The sequence below is a fragment of the Chiloscyllium punctatum genome, chromosome 18 (assembly GCF_047496795.1).
Source record: "Chiloscyllium punctatum isolate Juve2018m chromosome 18, sChiPun1.3, whole genome shotgun sequence".
In the NCBI taxonomy this organism is placed as follows: Eukaryota; Metazoa; Chordata; class Chondrichthyes; order Orectolobiformes; family Hemiscylliidae; genus Chiloscyllium; species Chiloscyllium punctatum.
In genome coordinates, this window is record NC_092756.1 from 56,503,156 (window position 1) to 56,516,740 (window position 13,585).

Genomic DNA, 13,585 nt, shown 5'->3' on the forward strand with positions numbered 1-13,585 from the left:
AAATCGATGCAGTGATATTTTGAAATGCGGCTACCTTATGGAACAGGAAGTGCCAGAATTTTGAAAATGCAAAACGTTAGATAAACACCCAGGGCCTGTTCAAGCATACGTTTTTCTCCGTGGACCTTCGTGAGATGCCACATGGTAGCCTGGTTAATAATGTTAGATCACAGGGGATCAGGAAGTGTTTCTAAATTAAAGTAGGAGACAGATGGTGCAGGGAGAGATTTGCTGTGACCAGCAGTGTGACACAGGGCCAGTGCTGGGGCCACTGTTTGTTATTTTGAGAAATGATTTGCGTGAGAATATACAAAGGATGGATGGTAACATTGTAGATGACACTAAATTGCAGTTAGATGGCAGTGACGAAGGTCATTTAAAAGGAAAATGAGATCATGATTAACTGCGCTAGTAGGCCGAGGTTTGGCAGGTGGAGCTTCTGGCAGATAAGTATGATGTGCTGCCTTTTTCTTTAGACAAGTCAGAGCAGAAGTTATAACATGGACGGGGTGATGTGGAAGGCAGTAGGTACGATTACCTTCATCAGTCAGACCAGTGAATATAGTAATTGGGACATGATGCTGTTGCTGTACAAAAGGACAGTAAGGTCAAATTTGGAGTACTGTGTACAATTCGTGATATACGAAGAATGTTTTAAACCGGAAAGGGTGCAAAATATTTACAATGATGAGAAAGAGCCTGGAGGTCTTGAGGTATAATGGTAGCCTGGATAGAACAAAGAGAACAATGAACGAAGAAAATTTACAGCCCAGGACGCCCGATGGCGCTCCAAGCCTTAGCCAATCCAAATCCACTGTGTAAATCTGTCACCCAATTCCTAAGCATCTTTATCCCTCTGGTCCCCATGTAATCATCCATGTGAAATGAATCTAACGTGCCTGCCTGTCTACCTCTGCTGGCAACGCGTTCCACACACCTACCACCCTCTGTGTAAGGTGTTTGCAGCGAGTATCCCCCTTAAACATTTCCCCTCTCACCTTGAAAGCGTGACGTCTCATTACTGAATCCATGACTCTTGGAAAGCATTTATCTCGATCTACCCTATCTATATCTTTAATGATTTTGTGGACCTCAATAAGGTCTCGCCTCATTCTCCTTTTTATTTCAAATGAAAAGAATGTAAAGCTACTCAAACGCTCTTCATAGCTAGCACCTTCCATACCAGACAACATCCTCATAAACCTTGCCTTGTACAATTTTAACAGACCTGACAGTTCTTATACTCAATACCCCGTCCAATGAAGGCAAGCATACTATATGCCTAATTGACCAATCCATTCACCTGTGAGCGACATTCAGGGTACAATGGACTTGCACTCGCCAATCTCTCTGCTCATCAACTTCTCACAATGTCATTCCGTTTACTGTATAATTCGTTCTAAAATTGGGAATTCCAAAATGCATCAACTCATATTTGCCTGGATTGAACTCCATCTACCAGTTCTCTGCCATCCCTACAGTCTATCTATTTTCTCCTGTATTCTTTGAAAGTATCCTATATTTTCTGCTCCTCCACCAATCTTCGTGTCATTTTTAGATTAGATGAGATTACTTACAGTGTGGAAACAGGCCCTTCGGCCCAACAAGTCCACACCGTCCCGCCGAAGCGCAACCCACCCATACGCCTACATTTACCCCTTACCTAACACCTAACACTACGGGCAATTTAGAATGGCCAATTCACCTGACCTGCACATCTTTGTGACTGTGGGAGGAAACCAGAGCACCCGGAGGAAACCCACGCAGACACGGGGAGAACGTGCAAACTCCACACAGTTAGTCGCCTGAGGCGGGAATTGAACCCGGATCTCTAGCGCTGTGAGGCAGCAGTGCTAACCACTGTGCCACTGTGCCACCGTGCCGCCCTTGCTGTTTATACCAACAGTGCCCTTTCCCAGATCATTTATGTAAATCACAAACAGCACTGGCGCTAGCACTGATCCCTGTGGAACATCACTCGTCACCTTTCTCCATTTCGAGAAACTCCCTTCAACTACTACTCTCGGTCTCCTGTTTTTCAACCAGTTCTTCATTCACCTAGCTAGAACACTCTGCACACCATGTAAATTCACTTTCTCCATTAGTTTAGCATAACAACCTTATCAAACGCCTTGTCAAAGTCTATTTATATGACATCTACAGCCCTTCCTTCATCTATCAAGGCGGTTACTTACTCAAATAATTCAATTTGGTAAGGCACGATCTCCCCTGCACAAAATTATTTTGCCTATCACTGCTAAGTCCATTCTGTTCCAAATATAAAAAGATTTTACCTTCTCCAGCAACTTTCCAACCACTAATGTCAGGCTAACTGGTCTGTAGTTAACCTTAATGTTCCTAGTACCCTCTTCTACAGGAGGGCAAATGAGCAATTGTCCAATCCTCCAGAATCTCACCTGTATTTAAGGATGCTACAACGTTAGCTGATAGGGCCTAGGTATTTTGTCTCTGCTTCCCTTAGCAACCTGGAGTACATCCCACCTGGTCTTGTGGATTTGTCCATCTTACTAAGCTCTAGCCTAACAAACACATCGTACCTACTTTTGATTTACATATGTACATTTTACATTTTACATTTTACATATGTACAATATCAGTACTCAGCGAACAGTGACAGACATGTGGGAACTGAAAATGAGCGGAATCTTTCAGTTTGATGTCCTCAGAAGCTGTGGAGATCCCTTGAATGAGAATGTTGAAAACGGAGATTGATAGATTTCGATAAGCATCAAAGACTCGGGGGTCAGTACAGGATACTGTTGAAATGTATGCTTCAATAACATTTTAGCTTAACATCGGCACAGATCCAACTGGAAATGGGGATGAAATGAGTGCGCGGAGTTGCTCTCTGTCTCCAGTGATGCAATAGGTGAGCGTGCGGTCCTTCTATGATGGTATAGAGGCGCAAGAAATTCCTCAGTTGAGTGTGCTCCTTATCAAGGGAATGGTTGTCCCCGTTCATACTGTAATAGCGATCTACAGTACATCTTTCTAAGACTGCTGAGTGGCACAACTGGAGCGTGTTGAGCCGTGAACTTTGCAGTGGTGGGTTTAAAAGATGATTTTGCTTTTTGGATCTGTGTTTCCGACACTGGCGGTGGCAGCTGCATTTGCTCGCATCAGCTTAGTATCAGTTTCTTCCACACAGTCAAGACTTCAACCTGGAGAAAGTGGTGTTGGGCTGATATTTTAAACTATTCGTCCTTGGCGACTGGAACACCGAAAGGGTGATGTTTCAGTTCGACGAATAAAACCTGAAATGCAAGCCTGACCTCAAAAACAGAAATAATAACTTTAATTTCCTGCAATCCCATTCATTCATGTCCTTTATGCAGGGGATTCAACCATCTTCACCCAGTCCTTCCTACGAGAGACTCCAGGACCAGAAAAAACATGAGATGACCCTTAATTCAAGAATCTCCACCGTGTGGGGAAGCAGTCTAATCGGCCCTTCCAGTCCACACGGTACAGCCGAAGCGCATCCCACCAGACCCCACGGTGTTTCCTATCCCATAAGCCTGCATTTCCCATTGTTAATCCCATAACTAGCACATCTTTGGTCAGAGGGAGAAATAAAAACGCAAACGCAAAAACGCAAACATGTGCATACTGCCCACGGACAGACACACGAGGCTGGTATCGCGCCCGGGTTTGTGGTGTAGCCAGACAGCAACTAACGAGAGACGAAGAATAAATGTTGTCCTGACCAGTGATACTCACACTCTGTGGGTGAATGAGAAAGAATGAAAACACATTCACAACATGAAAACCATGATTTGTATCTGTGTGGACACAAGTTGAAAGGATTGTTCACACTGGGTAGAAAAAAGAACACTGATACCACAGACAAAGCAGCACAATATGGGAACTGCTGGAAGGGATTCAATGAACCACAGAAATGGAAACTCATTTAATCAGTAACTCTGAGGAGAGACCGTTCACCAGTCCCGTGTGTGGGAAGGTATCACTGAGCAAAACAACCTCCGGAGCCTCCAGCAGGATTACATATCCCATCAGGTGTTCGGTTATGTTGTCAGTGCTGCTGTTAATCCCAACCAGCTATTTGTTCCAAAGCGTCAATCATAGAGTCATACAGCATGAAGGCATACAGACCGGCAGTCCAACCAATCCATGCTGAACACATTGCCAAACCAATCTCGTCCCATCTGCCTCCTGATGTACCCGCTGAGTGGTAATAATGCCCTTGTAGATTTATTACTGTGGTGTTAATCCAAAAACCCAGGTAATATTTTGGGGACAAAGAGTTCAGGTCCTGGCATGACATATGGTGGAGTTTGAATTCAATAAGCCCTTGGAATTGAAGAGTCTCGTGATGACCTGAATCAGTTGTGTGTAAAATCCCATCTGATCCACTCATGCCAGTTCGGGAAGGAACCTGCCATATTCATCTGCTCTGTCCCACAGGAGACTCCAGATGGATAATATCGTGTTTGACTTTGAAATGTCCTCTGGGAAACAACTGACATACGAGGCATGAATAAATTTATTTTAAAAATCCCACTTTCCAATTCATGTTTGGAATAAATTGTCCATTATATGTTTCAAACGTACCCTCATCCATCACTTCCTCAGCAAGTTAATTGGGCACATAAAGCACCGTCCCTAAAAGAAATGCCTCATATGCCTTTTTAAAAATCTCTCTTTTTATCTTAAACATGTGCCCTCTCGCGTTGAAATCCCCCTCCTGGGAAAAGGCAGCTATCGTTAAATCTAGCTTGCCTCTCAATAGTTCATAAACTTCTGTCAGGTCGCCGCTCAAACCCCTAACCTGTAGTGAAAACAGTCTCAACGAGGAGAACGTGAGAACTGCAGATGCGCGATCAGAGTCGAAAGTGTTGTGCGAGGAAAACACAGCAAGTCAGGTAGCATCTGAGGAGCAGGAGAATCGACTTTTCAGTGAAAATCCTGGTGAATGACACTTACACGAAAACAAATGATTCTCCTGCTACTCAGATTCTGCCTTACTTGATGTGGTTTTCTAGTACCCCAATCTCGAATCTGAAAATATTCTCAGCCTATCCAGCCTTTCATTATAACTCAAACCTTCCACAGGCAACATGCGTGTATACCTTTTCTGAACCTGCTTCAGCTGAATAACATCATTCCAACATCTGGCCGATCAGAACTGGACAGAATATTCCAGAAGAGGCCTCATCAATGTCCTGCAACACTTCACCATAACGTCCCAACTACTATACACAAAGGACTGAGCAATGAAGGGAAGTTTGTTAAATGCCTTTGAACCATCTTGTCTGTAGGTAATGCAAATTACAAGGAATTATATACCTGCATCCCTAGCTTCCGTGTTCTCCAACATACGCAAAGCCATACACTTGTTGTTGTACCAAAATGTAATACCTTCCGTTTATCCAGATTGAACTCCATGTTACATTTTTCAGTCCAACAACTCATTGGATTAAGATCCTTTTGAAACTTAGAAAATGTTCCTCACTGTCTACAATTCTGGTGTCGCCTGCAAACCTACGAAGCATGCCTGCTGTGAGTCCCACTGTTTTCACATGTAGATCAATGATTCCTATTTACTTGTCGTGGCCGTGATATAACAGTGTGCAGATCATACAACAGTTAGTCATGCAATTAACCATGAGGAAGAAAGCCGCAGACTGCTGGGAGATATCAAACAATTGGAAATAAAAATGGTGAAAGCAATTCATTCCAGGGAAGTGGGTGATAGTGAGGCAAAATTAAATTTCAATCCAGCTGCCCACGGTTCAGATGTGGCATCTAGCTGTCTTAGCAAGATGCACTGTAGATTGCTGTTACTATAAACGGGAACAGATTTTCCGTTCTGCCCCGCCTTTGTCCAGAAGCACTCCCAACCTCGGAATTGCTTGCGCCTCTAAACCTTCATAGAAATACCGTGCATTCTCCGGTTGTGTCACTGGAGCCCTCAAGTATCTCTGCGACATCATTCCCATCCCGATTTCAAGTTGGTTCTTCGCGACTGCGCCACCTAGTTCCTCCGATTCTGGGGCTGGGAACTAGGACTATGTGGCAGCAGTGGTTACTGCCTTGTGTGGGGAAACTCGTGAAGTAACCGATGTTAAACTGCATTGCTATTGAAGTATACATTTCAACAAAAGTTTGGTAAAAACAATGGCTGCAGATGCTGGAAACCAGATTCTGGATTAGTGGTGCTGGAAGAGCACAGCAGTTCAGGCAGCATCCGAGGAGCAGTAAAATCGACGTTTCGGGCAAAAGTTCTTCATCAGGAATATAGGCAGAGGACCTGAAGGGTGGAGTGATAAGGGAGAGGAGGGTCGGGGTGGGGAGAAAGTAGCATAGAGTACAATAGTTGAGTGGGGGATGCGATGAAGGTGATAGGTCGGGGGGAGGGTGGAGTGGATAGGTGTAAAAGCAGATAGGCAGGTAGGAAAAGTCAGGACAATTTATGGGGACAGTGCTTAGCTGGACGTTTGGAACTGGGCTGAGGTGCGGGAAGGCGAAATGAGGAAACTGTTGAAGTCCACATTGATGGCCTGGGGTTGAAGTGTTCTTCCGAGGTGGAAGATGAGCCGTTCTTCCTCGAGGCGTCTGGTGGTGGGGGAGTGGCGGTGACGGAGGCCCAGGACCTCCATGTCCTCGGCAAAGTGGGAAGGAGAGTTGAAATTTTGGCCCACAGGTCGGTGTGGTTGATTGGGGCGGTTGTACCAGAGATGTTCCCTAAAGCGCTCTGCGAGGAGGCGTCCAGTCTCCCCAATGTAGAGGAGACCGCGCCGGGAGCAACGGATACAATAAATGATGTTGTTGGATGTGCTGGTAATAAAAGCTGCACTGTCCCTAGAGTCTTTGGTGTTTTGGAGAAATCTATTTATCTCAGCCTTCAGCATATTAATGAGGAAATCACCACAGCCACTGTGGGCAACGATGTAAAACGGTCAGCCCATTCTGAGTTTCCATACATTTGCCACTGTTCGCTCAGCACTGATATTGTGCATTTGGTGCTATGTCTAACATTCCTTATGATACTGTACTTATTGCATGAGCCCAGCGTGTTTGTCTGTGGGGTGCCGTGATCGTATAGTGGTTAGTACTCTGTGTTGTGGCCGCAGCAACCTCGGTTCGAATCCGAGTTACGGCAGTAGTCGTTCTATGTGTCCCAGGCTTTTGTGAAACACAAAGGAATCGGTTGTTTTGAAGTTTTGATTTTCTCCAAGGTGATTTTTTTTCCTTCAAGCTCTGCTCGCTCACATCTCTGTGTTTCATATGTCCACCCGTTCTCAGAGACTTCTTCACTCCTACGATCACTAACTGAACTTTCCATCACATACCCCCATTTCATTAATTTGGAGATGCCGGTGTTGGACTATGGAGTACAAAGTCAAATATCACCCAACACCAGGTTATGGTCTCACAGGTTTAATTGATGCACTAGCTGCTCGTTCATCATGTGTTTGCGGAGTCATTTCCTATTTCACTAAGGCATTGCAGAATCTAATACAGACTCTCCCATTGATACCAATCAGTCTGTGTGGCTGGGGTCACTGTTGCTGGGTGAACGTGCCCCGACCCCACCATCGGGACTTGCAGACCATTTGATCCCTTTGGTTACCACTGTTGTGAGATCAATACTCATGTAGCAGCTTTTACTGATATGGACCAGATATTATTTGGGGGTGGGGGTCAAGCTCAGGAAAATGGCACAGAACATTATCGGGGGAAAGCGAATTAATTGGATAAGATCAGTTTCACTGCTTTTCTGCAATGGCCGAGCGCTCTTACCACTGAACACTGAACTATTAATTCAGACACCAGGGACCTGGGTTTGACTCCGACCATGCTAGGTGGTAGAATTGGGATTCAATAAATATCTGGAATTACAAATTAATAAATCCTATATATCCATGTTCAATTGTTGAAAAAAAACATCGGACGTCATTTAAGGAATGAAACTGCCATTCTTACCTGCTTGGGCCTCCATGTGACTTCAGACTCACTACAATATGGTTGAGTTTCAACTACCCGCTGTGCAATTAGGGATACCATTCAATCCTGCCGAGCCAGCGACGCCTTCATACTGTAACAGAATAGAAGAAAAGTTCATTTGGCCCTAGCTAGATTACTGTGTGCAGTTTTGCAATTCAGAGTACTGCATGGATATGATCGCACTGGGAACGTTGCAGTAGAGATTCACTGGGATATTGTCTGGGCTAAAGAGTTTCAGTTGTGAGGAGAGATTGGACAGACTGGGGTTGTGTGTCACCGAGCAGAAGAGATTGGAGAAGACATGACTGAGATGTACTAAATACTGAGGGATATGGATAGGACAGACTGAAAGAAGCTTTTGTTATTAATAGAGGGATCGAACACTGGGGCCAAGAGATTTCGGGAAAAGGCAGAAAGGTTTGAGTAGATTTGTGGAAAGGTTCAGAGAGGCAGAAATCATTCCAACCTTAAAGAAAATTGAGATGTTAAATTACGATGCCAAAACATGCAAGATTATGGGCTAAACGATGGAAAACTTGATTCAGGTCATTAAGCAGTTGTGTTTGACAAGTGCGTCCACAACAGGCTGAAGGGCATCCTTCGATGTTGTCATCCTCCCCAGTATCGTGGTCAGTGTCCCCGCATGTCACATGGCTAAATTTGCCGCTGGGGGCATCTAAAGTTTTTAAACCTGTCGCTCTGTTCCCAGTGAAGGTTATGAATGCTTGGCCTTCCATTCTCGATGGGACATGTCACAGGAAGGACAGTGCTGTCTGAATCAGCGTGGGGAAGGTCTGCAGCTCCAGGGGAGAGAGAGTGTCAGTGACAGTGCAAACACGTAACTTCAGCCAACAGCACATTGTGTTTGTGTTGCAATGAAAACCATTATATAGAGTTGGTTCCTGACTGATATGTTTATTTAAAGCAGGAATCTGAGGAAGAAAACAGAGTAAACCCAATTCAGATCTGAGCGCAGAGACATTTCCAGCAGAACTACTGAGGTTGTACAGCGTAGAACCGCGTTTGGATGCATTGAATTCGGGTTGGTGGGCGCAGCTTGCTTTCATTAGGCGGAGTTGCCAGTGCCTCTATCTGTTATACATGATACAGATAGTGTTCAATGCGATGGTATATTTGCTCAGTGGTTCGCATTGCTGTTAAGTCTGTAGGTTAGGTTGATTGGCGATGTTACATTGCGCTGATGTGTCCAGGGAGTGAATTCAGTAAGTTAAGTGAATTAGCCATGGGTAACGCAGTGATAAGGTCAGCAGTCACACGATGACAGGTTATATTCCAGCAGGTTATTTTGAAATTACAAGCCAGAGGCCTGCGGGGATAGAGCCGGGATCGAGGTCTGGCTGAGATGCTGTTCAGAGTCTCCCTACAGACTCGATTGACTGAATTGCACTTTCTGCATTGTAGGGAATCTGTGATTCTATCAGAGAGGACACTGCCAGCGTTTACTGGGCTGCTAAGACATCAGAGACGATGCTGATGGCGTTTAGAGGGGATGGAGTTTAATTTATTTGCGTTTTGGAAAATTTGAAACTAAACCAAGGAAAACCGAATGTAAGTTTTCCAGAGTATTTGAGGTTTGGAGAGAGTAAATATGTGGTAAATTCACTCTTTCAAGTTGATAAATTTCTGAAAGTCAAGATTTCAAAACCGTCGATGTGGGACAAAGAAATAATGGGAGCAGAATTTCTGTCACTCAGACAATCCGTTTCCAAAATATTTGGAAAGGCACATTGAGAGACACACAAGCAGTGTGTTTCACCAGGAGAGAGACAGCCTGTGGCCAGATAAAAGTGTAAAGGAGGGTGTTGGGGGTAGAAGGTGCGAGGAAACAATGTCTAATTCGGACGACTTCAGATGCAAAGAAATATTGGAAACAAATGCAGCTGAGTAAGATTCAGCAAAAAAAACCTCAGAGTTTTGAAAGATTTATATTAATATTCCACATGAAGCATTATAAATGGAACTGAGCAGATTTTGTATATTGTCAAGGAAAGCTATTCCATACTGAATAGGAAGTGACCAGTCTCTTGGAGATCGATTTCCGACTTTAATCCAATGCCTAAAAGATGGGAGGACGATCGCCACGATGTTGGGTTCATTTGACACCCACTGAAATCTGCCAAAGTAACTGAGCATCAAAACTGGCATCTTGTTTTGTAGTTTAACCTTCTGTTTTTCTCATCAGTATTTCCTTTAAGCTGAAATAAATTCGGAGCAAAATTGAACACAACATTAAGCGTTCCAATCATATAAATCCAATTCACTTCCGATCATTGGAATGAACAGAGTGAAGTTGCCGCAAAACAAATAAAATGAGACGAACAAAACTGCATTTCCGGGAATTTTTCACACTTCAGGTTCAGCCATATGAGAAAGACCATAAAGCTAAAACATCACCTTCACTTCTCTCTCCATATAAACTTCTTCACGTGAGAGAGAAACTGTCTGAAGAAATTATGCGTCAAGACGAAATGTGCGTGTGAATGAGACGGGAATTTCATGCTTGCTGGGTCATTCTGAGACAGTTCCAACTCGAAATAAATCAAGGACAAGGTATTCCTTCCAAGGACGAGGTCAATCCCTTGGATTTTGCTGGTATTATTATTCCACTGAAAGCAGAAACATAATGGTGTGGATTCGATTCCGCTCAGGGAATTTCTTATCCCCTCGGTGCAACATATGTGATCTTGACGGGGTCATATGTGAGCCCCTTTGCAATGGGCTGAAGTCTCCCAGGGGTTGAGGCGACGGTTTGCTCTTCCATTGTGCTTGTGTGGATTTGAATCCGACTCTGGCTGTTAATTCCATCATAAGCAGCTGTGGTTTCCCTTTGTGCCTCGCATCTTTAGGATACTTTGGATGGAGAATCTTCCTCTTGCCCTTCATTGCACCGAGGAATTGTGATAAATCGATACCTCATCAAAGTCGAAGTAGAGCAATTTGGTTCTGTTGTAAGTTACATTGGGATAATGAAAAGGAGGGCAAACGTTTCTATTCTCCTTTCATTCCATCTTGACTTTCTGTGAATTTACATCAAATGAAAGGGGAACAAATAAGGAGAGATCGGATGCAATAGTTTGTCCAGTGGGCTTGTGAATTTTAATGTAATACTCCACACAAAGTTCTGATCAGTATTTTAAACAGTCAATTGAATTGGAACCGCAGAAAACTTTTCCAATGAAACGAATCTTGCATTCTTTCACAACCTTTTGCTGTGTGAATCATACCGCGATCCATCATCCAGCATGATCACCAAGTTGGCAAAAATATTAGATCTACCAATTTTCTTTAGCAATCACAACATCTGCACATACCCATCTGCGGTGTGCCCAGTGCTATTTGTTGTCTCCAGGCCACAGCACATTTCTTGTTCATGAACTTATGAGCCTAGTTCCTGATCTGTCTGATCAGTTTGAAAACCTTTTCTATCACTTCATCCCATCCCCTCAGAATTCTAAAGTTATCAATAAAATAAGGCGTTAGACCAAATGATGTAGGATTGGAAGTCGGCCATTCAGCCCATCGAGTCTGCTCCACCATTCAACGAACTAATGGCTGATCTGATAATCCTCAACTCCATTCTCCAACATTGCCTCAACAAAACTTCATCGCCTTTCTGGTGAAATATCTGTCTGGCACAGTTTGAAAATACACAACAACTCAGCCTCAACAACAATTTCGGCAAGGAGTTCTAACGAATCATTAGCCCCTGAGCAAAGAAATTAACCCTCATTTCTGAATTAAATCGGCAATATCTCATTCTGAGTTCATGTCCTCTGGTGCTCTCTAATGCCACGATCCCGTAACTACACTGTCAATGAATATTGAACGTTTATAAATGTTATTATGTTATTAAGACCTCCCCTCCCTCTCCTTTGTTTCAAGGAGAATAAGCCCAGCCTAACCAATCATTCCAAGAAGCTACATTTTCTCCAGTGTTGCCAACATGTCCGTAAATCTCTGCTGTCCCCTCTAGCGTCCTTACATATTATTAAGGCAGGTGGAGACATTTATGCGAAGAAACGGTTGAAATTTCAAGCACAGACGGGATTTGGATCTTGAAATCAGACAGCGACTGGAATCAGATTGGTCCACACAAGGACGAAATAGAGTAATGATCACTCTGACAAATGAGAATTTAATCATATCTCATTGACATTCAATAACTTTACTGTAAACAAATTACCCCGTGTAATCGTTTACAGAGCTATTACTTCGGCGAAAAAGCTGATAGAAACAGGCTACATAAACACTTTGACAACAACAACATGTTCTTGAGACATTGTTTTGATTATAAACTCAACTCATTGCTCCGTGAATCCTACATCGTTGGCAAGGCACAAATGAGTCGAGGATACTGGAGGCCAGGACCTGCATGTCCTCGGGAGAGTGGAGGGGGAGTTGAATTGTTTGGCCTTGGGGCACTGGGGTTGATTCTTGCGGGTATCCTGTAAATATTCGCTGAAGTGCCCTGTGAGAACACATCTCCACTCTCCAACTAAGAGAAGACCACACCGGGAGGAACGTATGCATGAACTGATATGTGTGGAAGTGCAGGAGAAACTTTGATGGATGTGGAAGCCTCCATTTGAGCCTTGAACAGAGGTGGGGAGGTAGATGTGGGTGCAGGTTTTGCAATTGCTGCAGTGGCAGGGGATGTTGCCAAGCGGGAAGGGTGGGCCATTGGAGGTCGTGGCCTTGACTAGGTAGTCACAGAGCGAATGGTCTTGGTGGAAAGTGGATAGGGGTGGGGAGGGGAACATATGTTGTGGTTCTGTTCGCCAAGCTGGGAATTTGTCTTGCAAACGTTTCGTCCTCTGTCTAGGTGACATCCTAGGTGCTTGGGAGCCTCCTGTGAAGCGCTTCTGTGCTGTTTCCTCCGGCATTTATATTGGCATTTCTCTGCTGAATCCGGTTGTCAGTTCCAGCTGTCCGCTGCAGTGGCGGTACATTGGATCCAGGTCGATGTGTTTGTTGATAGAGTCTGTGGATGAGTGCCATGCCTCTCGGAATTCCCTGTTTATTCTCTGTTTGGCTTGCCCTATAATGGTAGTGTTGTCCCAGTCGAATTCATGTTGCTTGTCGTCTGTGTGTGTGGCCACTTAGGATAGCTTGTCGTGTCGTTTCGTGGCTAGTTGGTGTTCATGTATACGGGTCGTTAACTGTCTTCCTGTTTGTCTGATGTCGTGTTTTGTGCAGTCCTTGCATGGGATTTTGTACACTACATTAGTTTTGCTCATGTTGGGTATCGGGTCCTTCGTTCTGGTGAGTTGTTGTCTGACCGTGGCTGTTGGTTTGTGTGTTGTGATGAGTCCTAGTGGTCTCAGTAGTCTGGCTGTCAGTTCAGAAATGCTCCTGATGTACGGTAGTGTGGCTAGTCCTTTGGGTTGCGGCATGTCCTCGTTCTGTTGTCTCTCCCTTAGGCATCTATTGATGAAATTGCGACAGTATCCGTTTTTGGCGAATACCTTGTATAGGCGTTCCTCTTCCACTTTTTGCAATTCTGGTGTACTGCAATGTGTTGTGGCCCTTTTGAATAGTGTCCGAATGCAACTTCGTTTGTGTGTGTTGGGGTGGT

General features: G+C 44.2%; 1 non-coding gene across 1 annotated transcript; it reads left to right on the forward strand.

Annotated features, from left to right (window-relative positions):
* The first annotated feature begins 7,072 nt into the window (after positions 1–7,072).
* trnah-gug (transfer RNA histidin (anticodon GUG)) lies at positions 7,073–7,144 on the forward strand. Its single transcript has one exon. It is a non-coding gene; the product is annotated as a tRNA-His (tRNA).
* Positions 7,145–13,585: the final 6,441 nt, after the last annotated feature.